This window comes from Gorilla gorilla, chromosome 3, assembly GCF_029281585.2.
Source record: "Gorilla gorilla gorilla isolate KB3781 chromosome 3, NHGRI_mGorGor1-v2.1_pri, whole genome shotgun sequence".
NCBI lineage: Eukaryota > Metazoa > Chordata > Mammalia > Primates > Hominidae > Gorilla > Gorilla gorilla.
Genome location: NC_073227.2, coordinates 147,244,181 through 147,252,500, shown reverse-complemented (window position 1 = coordinate 147,252,500; position 8,320 = coordinate 147,244,181).

Genomic DNA, 8,320 nt, shown 5'->3' with positions numbered 1-8,320 from the left:
AACAGCACTGTGATCTTGGGCAAATGGCCTAACTTCTCTGTGTTTCCATTCCCTAATCTCTAAAACAAAGATAATAAAATCTGCCTCATAGCTTTTTGTGAAGGTTAAATTCAAGTACTTGGAACAATGCTTGTCTAACGCATAAACATTCAAAAATGTGAACTATTATTCTTGCCTTATGAACCATTAAAACACATTTTGTAAGAATGCAAGTGTAAGTTTCCTTTAACATAATGTGATTATAGAAAACTCTAAACATAAACCAATAAGGGAGGTTATGGGAATAGGTTGGAGTGAGGGTAAGTTGCTCATTTAATTTACAAATAAATATTTATTGGCAATACTATGAAACTCAGGTTTCATTCAATTGAACACTTTTGGTGAGCGTCTTTGGGTGCATTGTTTATATTCTTAGTAACATAATACAAGATTTGGAAGCACCCTTACAATTCCCATTATCTTCTTTCATCCCCCAGAAATGTTAGATAGGTCCCACTCTACAGAAAAGCTACTATAATAAACTAGTGAATCAAAGAGTAAGTATGGATAAAGAAAACACAGTGTGAGAAACAGTGTAACTTTGGATTGGGTACACCTTATTTCTGAAAAATTAGAAGGAAGAGAGTTTTTGTAAAGACATCCTTTTCTCTCTTGCAGCTTCTATCAGGATTTTAGGAGGGCAGGCAGAACTTTAAAGCAAAGGAAATTGCTTGTTTTTGTGAAATTAACCAGTCTGTTATCAAGGCGGAGGACAAGATATGAACGCTAATCATTGTGAAGAAGCTCATTATGGAATTTTCTCCAATACATAGGCAAAAGAGTTAAGTATTTTGCTCTAAGGTGAAAATCCCAAATTGTGGAAGAATGGGGGAAGTTAAGATTTAATAATTAATTGTTCTTTGCTCTTTGGATTTTTCAGACTTTTATATATCTAAAGCTTTGTTGAAGTATAAATTACATATTATAAAACTTACCCCTATTAACTGTACAATTTGATAAGTTCTGACAAATGTACACCATCATGTTGTTACCATTTCAGTCAAGTTTACAGACCATTCCTATCATCCTCCAAATATCCCTTCTGATCTTTGTAGATAATCCCCACCTCTCCTTGTCATTCCCAGGAAACTACTAATCTGATGTCTGTTCCTAATGTTTTGCTTTTCATGAATATTATATAATTGGACTCATACAACCATGTAGGATTTTTCCTTTTTATTGCCTACTAGTATTCCATTATCTGGATATGCCATAGTTTGTGTACCCCTTTACCAGATATGGACCAGTGGGTTGTAACCAATTTTTTATGATTCTGAGAAATCACATATGGGTATTTGTGTGGACATATATTTATATTTACTTTCGGTAAATACCTAATAGCAGGATTGCTGGGTCATAAGGTAAGTATATGTTGCAATTAATAAGAAACTGTCAAATTGTTTTACAGAGTGGCTGTTATCATTTTGCACTATAACCAGACATATAATGCTGTTGCTCCACATCCACGTCAGAGGTTGGTATTGTCAGATTTTTAAAAAAGGTATTGTAGTAGAAAGGCAGTGATCTCATTGTGGTTTCAATTAGCATTTTTCTAAAGACTATGTTGAGTGTCTTTTTTTTCACTTTCTTTTTTTAAATTGAAGTTTAGGGGTACATGTGCAGAATGTGCAGGTTTGTTACATAGGTAAACGTGTGCCATGGTAGTTTGCTGCACAGATCATCACATCACCTATGTATTAAGGCCAGCATCCATGAGCTGTTCTTCCTGATGCTCTCGCTTGTCCCCCTCTGACCCTCTAACAGGCCCCAGTGTGTGTGGTTCCCCTCATGTGTTTATGTGTTCTCATTATTCAGCTCTCACTTATAAGTACTTGGTTTTCTGTTCCTATATTAGTTTGCTGAGGATAATGGCCTCCATCTCCATGTATGTCCCTGCAAAGGACATGATCTCATTCCTTTTTATGGCTGCATAGTATTCCATGGTGTATATGTAGCACATTTCCTTTACCCAGTCTATCATCGATGGATGTTTAGATTGATTCAATGTCTTTGCTATTGTGAATAGTGCTGCAATGAGCATACGTGTGCATGTATCTTTATAATAAAATGATTTATATTCCTTTGTGTATATACCCAGTAACAGGATTGCTGGGTCAAATGGTATTTCTGCCTATGGGTTTTTGAGGAATTGCCACACTATCTTCCACAATGGGTGAATTAACTTACACTACCACCAACAGTGTAAAAGCATTCATTTTTCTCTATAACCTCACCAGCATCTGTTGTGTTTTGACTTTTTAATGATAGCCATTCTGACAGGTGTGAGATGGTATCTCATTGTGGTTTTGATTTGCATTTCTCTAATGTTCAGTGATGCTGAGGTTTTTTTCATATGTATTGGCTGCATGTCTTCCTTTGAGAAGTATCTGTTCATGTCCTTTGCCCATTTTTAAATGGATTGTTTGTTTTTTCTTGTAAATTTGTTTAAGTTCCTTATAGAGGCTGGACATTAGATCTTTTTCAGATGGATAAATTGCAAAAATTGATTCCTATTCAGTAGGTTGTTTGTTCACTGTGATGATAGTTTATTTTGCTGTGCAGAAGCTCTTTAGTTTAATTAAATCTCATTTGTCAATTTTTGCTTTTGTTGAAATTGCTTTTGGTGTGTTTGTCACGAAATCTTTGCCCATGCCTATGTCCTGAATGGTATTGCCTACGTTTTCTTCTAGGGTTTTTATTGTTCTGGGTTTTACATTTAAGTCTTTAGTTCATTTTGAGTAGATTTTTGTATAAGGTGTAAGGAAGGGGTCCAGTTTCAATTTTCTGCATATAGCTAACCAGTTATCCCATCACCATTTATTGAATGGGTAATCCTTTCCCCATTTCTTGTTTTTGTCAGGTTTGTCAAAAATCAGATGTTTGTATGTATACAGTCTTATTTTTGGGTACTCTATTCTGTTCCATTCGTCTATGTGTCTGTTCTGGTACCAGTACTATGCTGTTTTGGTTACTATGGCCCTGTAGTATAGTTTGGAGTCAGGTAGCGTGATGCCTCCAGAGTTGTTCTTTTTGCTTAGGGTTGTCTTGGCTCTTTGGGCTCATTTTTGGTTCCATATGAATTTTAAAATAGTTTTTTCTAATTCTGTGAAGAATGTCAATGGTAGTTTAATGGGAATAGCATCGAATCTGTAAATTACTTTGAGCAATGTGTAGCCATTTTCACAATATTGATTCAATGAGCATGAAATGTTTCCCATTTGTTTGTGTCTTCTCTGATTTCTTTGAGCAGTGGTTTGTAGTTCTCCTTGTAGAGATCTTTCACTTCCCCTGTGAGCTATATTCCTAGGTATTTTATTCTTTTTGTGGCAATTTTGAGTGGGACCTCATTCATGATTTGGCACTTGGCTTACCTGTTGTTTATGTATAGGAATGCTAGTGATTTTTGCACATTGATTTTGTATCCTAAGACTTTGCTAAAGTTGCTTACCAACTTAAGAAGCTTTTGGGGTGAGATGATAGTGTTTTCTAGATATCGGATCATGTCTTCTGCAAACAAAGGTAGTTTGACTTCCTCTTTTCCTATTTGAATACGCTGTATTTCTTTCTCTTTCCTGATTGCCCTGTCGAGAACTTCCAATACTATGTTGAATATGAGTGGTGAGAGAGGGCATCCTTGTCTCATACCAGTTTTCAAAGAGAATGTTTCTAACTTTTGCCCATTCACTATAATAGTGGCTGTGGGTTTGTCACATGTGGTTCTTATTATTTTGAGGTATGTTCCTTCGATATCTAGTTTATTGAGAGTTTTTAACATGAAGGGAAGCATCTATTGAGATAATCATGTGGTTTTTGTCTTTAGATCTGTTTATGTTATGAATCACATTTATTGTTTTGCATATGTTAAACAAACTTTGCATCCCAGGGATGAAGTCCACTTGATTGTGGTGGATAAGCTATATGATGTGCTGCTAGATTCAGCTTGCCAGCATTTTGTTGAGGATTTTTGCACCAATGTTCATCAAGGATATTGGCCTGAAGTTTTCTTTTTTGTTGTATCTCTGCTAGGTTCTGGTATCAGGATGATGCTGACCTCATAGAATGAGTTAGGGAGGACTCCCTCCTTTTCGATTTTTTGGAATAGTTTCAGTAGGAATGGTATCAGCTTTTCTTTGTACTTCTGGTAGAGTTCAGCTGTGAATCAGTCTGGTCCTGGGCTTTTTTTGGTTGGTAGGCTATTCATTACTGCCTCAGTTTCAGAACTTGTTATTGGTCTATTCGGGGATTCAGTTTCTTCCCGGATTAGTCTTGGGAGGGTGTGTGTGTCCAGGAATTTATCCATTTCTTCTAGATTTTCTAGTTTATGTACATAGAGGTGTTTATAGTATTTTCTGACAGTTGCTTGCTTTTCTGTGGGATCAGTGGTGATATCCTCCTATCATTTTTTATTGTGTTTGTTTGAATCATCTCTCTATTCTTCTTGATTAGTCTAACCAGTGGTCTATTTTATTATTATTATTTTCAAACAACCAGCTCTTGGATTCGTTGGTTTTTTTTGAATCAACGGGCTTTTTGGTTCTCTAAATCCTTTAGTTCTGCTCTGCTCTTGGTTATTTCTTGCCTTCTTCTAGCTTTGGGATTTGTTTGCTGTTGGTTCTCTATTTTAGTTGTGATGTTAGCTTGTTAACTTGAGATCTTTCTTTTTGATGTGGGCATTTAGTGCTATAAATGTCCTTCTTAACATGACCTTAGCTGTTTCCTGGAGGTTCTGGTACATTGTGTCTTTGTTCTCATTAGTTTCAAATAACTTCTTGATTTCTGCCTTAATTTCATTATTTACCCAAGAGCCACTCAGGAGCAGGTTGTTCAGCTTCCATGTAGTTGTATGGTTTTGAGTAAATTTCTTAATCTTGAGTTCTAATTTGATTGTTTTGTGGTCTGAGACTGTTTGTTATGAGTTCATTTCTTTTGCATGTGCTGAAGAGTGTTTTACTTCTGATTATGCTACCAATTTTAGAGTAAGTGCCATGTGGTGAAGAGAAGAATGTATATTCTGTTGTTTTGGGTGGAGAGTTCGTAGAGATCTATCAGGTCCACTTGATCCAGAGCTGAGTTCAAGTCCTGAATGTCTTTGTTGGTTTTCTGTCTTGATGATCTGTCTAATGTTGTCAGTGAAGGGTTAAACTCTCCCATTATTGTGTGGGAGTCAAGATCTCTTTGAAGATGTCTAAGAACTTGCTTTATGAATCTGGGTGCTCCTGTATTGGGTGTATATATATTTAGGATAGTTAGCTCTTCTTGTTGAATTGATCCCTTTACCCTTATATAATCATCTTCTTTGTCTTTTTTGACCTTTGTTGGTTTAAAGTCTGTTTTCTCAGAAACTAGGATTGCAACTCTTGCTTTTTTCTGTTTTCCATTTGCTTAGTAGATTTTCCTCCATTCCTTTATTTTGAGCCTATGTGTGTCTTTGGATGTGAGATGGGTTTCTTAAAAACAGCATACTAATGTGTCTTTTAATTGAGGGCATTTATCCCATTTACATTTAAGGTTAGTATTGTTATGTGTGGATGTGATCCTGTCATCATGATGCTAGCTGATTATTTTGCAGACTTGTTTATGTGATTCCTTCATAGTGTCACTGGTCTGTGTGTTTTTTGGGTATACACTGTGTTTTTGTAGTGGCTGTTTTTTTAGTATATTTTGTAGTGGCTAGTAATAATCTTGCCTTTCCACGTTTAGTACTTCCTTCAGAAGCTCTTGCAAGGCAGTTTCATGGTAGCAAATTTCCTCAGCATTTGCTTGTTTGAAAAGCATCTTATTTCTCCTTCACTTGTGAAGCTTAGTTTGACTGGATATGCAATTTTGGGTTGGAAATTCTTCTCTTTAAGAATGGTGAATATTGGCCCCTAATCTCTTCTAGCTTGTAGAGTTTCCACTGAGAGATCCATTGTTAGTCTGATGGGCTTCCCTTTGTAGGTGACCTGGCCTTTCTCTCTGGTTGCTCTTAACATTTTTATTTTTTACATTTTGATTTGGGAGAATCTGATAATTATGTGTCTTTGGGTTGATCTTCTCATGGAGTATCTTACAGGGGTTCTCTGGATTTCCTAAATTTAAATATTGTCCTGTCTTGCTAGGTTGGGGAAGTTCCCCAGGTTGATATACTGAAGTATTTTCCAACTTGTTTTCATACTGTCCCTTTCAGGTATCCTAATCAGCAATAGATTTGGTCTCTTTGCATAATCTCATATTTCTCAGAGGTTTTGTTCCTTCCCTTTCATTCTTTTTTCTCTATTCTTGTCTGCCTGTCTTATTTCAGAAAGATAGTCTTCAAGCTTTGATTCTTTCCTCTGCTTAACTTATTCTGCTATTAATTCTTATGATTGCATTGTGAAATTCTTGTGTGTTTTTCAGCTCTCAGAGGTTGGTTGTGTTCCTCTCTGAACTGGCTGTTTTGGCCATCAGCTCCTATATTGTTTTATCATAATTCTTAACTTCTTTGAATTGGTTTACAACATGCTCTGTGAATTTTGTTATTATCTACCTTCTTGAGCCTATTTCTGTCATTTCATACATCTTAGCCTCAGCCCAGTTCTGAGCCCTTGCTGGAGAGATGTTGCAGTCATTTGGAGGAAAAGGGGCACACTGGATTTTTGAGTTTTCAGCATTTTTTGTGTTAATTCTTTCTTATCTTTGTGGGCTTATCTACCTTTGATCTTCGAGGTTGCTGACATTTGGATGGGGTTTTTGTGGTTTGTTGTTGTTATGATTTTCTGTTGGTTTGTTTTTCTTTTAATAGTCTGGCCACTCTTTCATAGGGCTGCTGCGATTTGCTGAGGGTCTGCTCCAGACCCTAGTTGCCTCAGGTTTCCTGTACCTGGAGGTATCACCAGTGAAGCTGCAAAAAAGCGAGAATGACAGCCTGCCCCTTTCTCTGGAAGCTCCACCTCAGGGGATTACTGACCTATTGCCGGCCTGAACGTGACTGTAGGAGGTGGCTGGAGACCTTGGTTGGGAGGTCTTACGCAGTCAAGAGGAATGGGGTCAGGGACCTGCTTAAAGAAGCAGTCCAGCTGCTTTTTGGTAGAGCAGCTGTGCTGTGTTGAAGATCCCTTCAGCCTCCAATCGGTTTGGATTCTCCAAGGCCTACAGTTTGGATTGGCTGAGAAGCCTGAACAACCAACATGGTGGCCTGCCCCACCCCTCAGGCACTCTGTCCCAGGGAGAACATGGGCAGGGGTGGCCAGAGGCCCCAGCTGGGAGGACCTGGCTGGGAGGACTTGCCCTACGAGGAGTGGATCAGGGTCCTGCTTAAAGAAGCAGTGTGCGTCTTTTCTTATGTGTTTCCTTTCCCTCTATATATCTACTTTTGTGAAATGTTGGTTCAAATCATTTGCTTATTCATTTTTTTTGTAGTAGTAAGAGGGTTTTTATACATTCTACATTCAATTTTTTATCAGATATATGAATTGCAATATTTTTTCTTCTCTATATCTCAATTTTTAACTGCCTTTTGAGCAAACATATATAACATTTGTGAGGTCTGATTTAGCACTTTTCTTCCTTTTTCAGTTTACTTAAAACTGACTTTAGCTCTTGCCTGTAGGTCTATGAGTTCTTTTCAAGTCAAATTTTGTATAAAGTGGGAAGTAAGTGTCATGGTTTGTTTTTTTTTTTCTGCCTTTTTGGCATATAAATGTCCAATTACTCCAGCACTATTTGTAGAAAGAGTATTCCTTCCTTATTGGATTATCTTGGCATCATTTGTCTAAAATGAAATTGTCATGTCTGTGTGTGTCTATATCTAGATTCTTCATTTTTTTTTTTTTGAGACAGGGTCTTACTCTGTTTTCCAGGCTTGGGTGCAGTGGCATCATCATGCCTCACTGCAGCTTCAACCTCCTCAGCTCAGGTGATCCTGCCACCTGAGTCTTCTAGGTAGCTGGGACTAAAGATGTGCACCAGCATGCTCAGCCAATTTTTTTGTATTTTTTCATAGAGATGGGGTTTACCATGTTGCCCAGGTTGGTGTTGAACTCCTGGACTCAAGCAATTGGCCTGCTATGGCCTCCTAAAGTGTGGAGATTATAGGCATAAGCCACCATGCCTGGTTGCTTCATTCCATTTTGTTCATCTATATGTCTAATTTTTATGACAAATATACATACTACTTTTGTATTAGTCTGTTCTCATGCTGCTATAAAGAACTGCCCATGACTGGGCAATTTATAAAGAAAATAAGTTTAATTGACTCACACTTCAGCATGGCTGAGGAGGGCTCAGGAAACTTACCATTATGGCAGAAGTAGAAGCAAACATG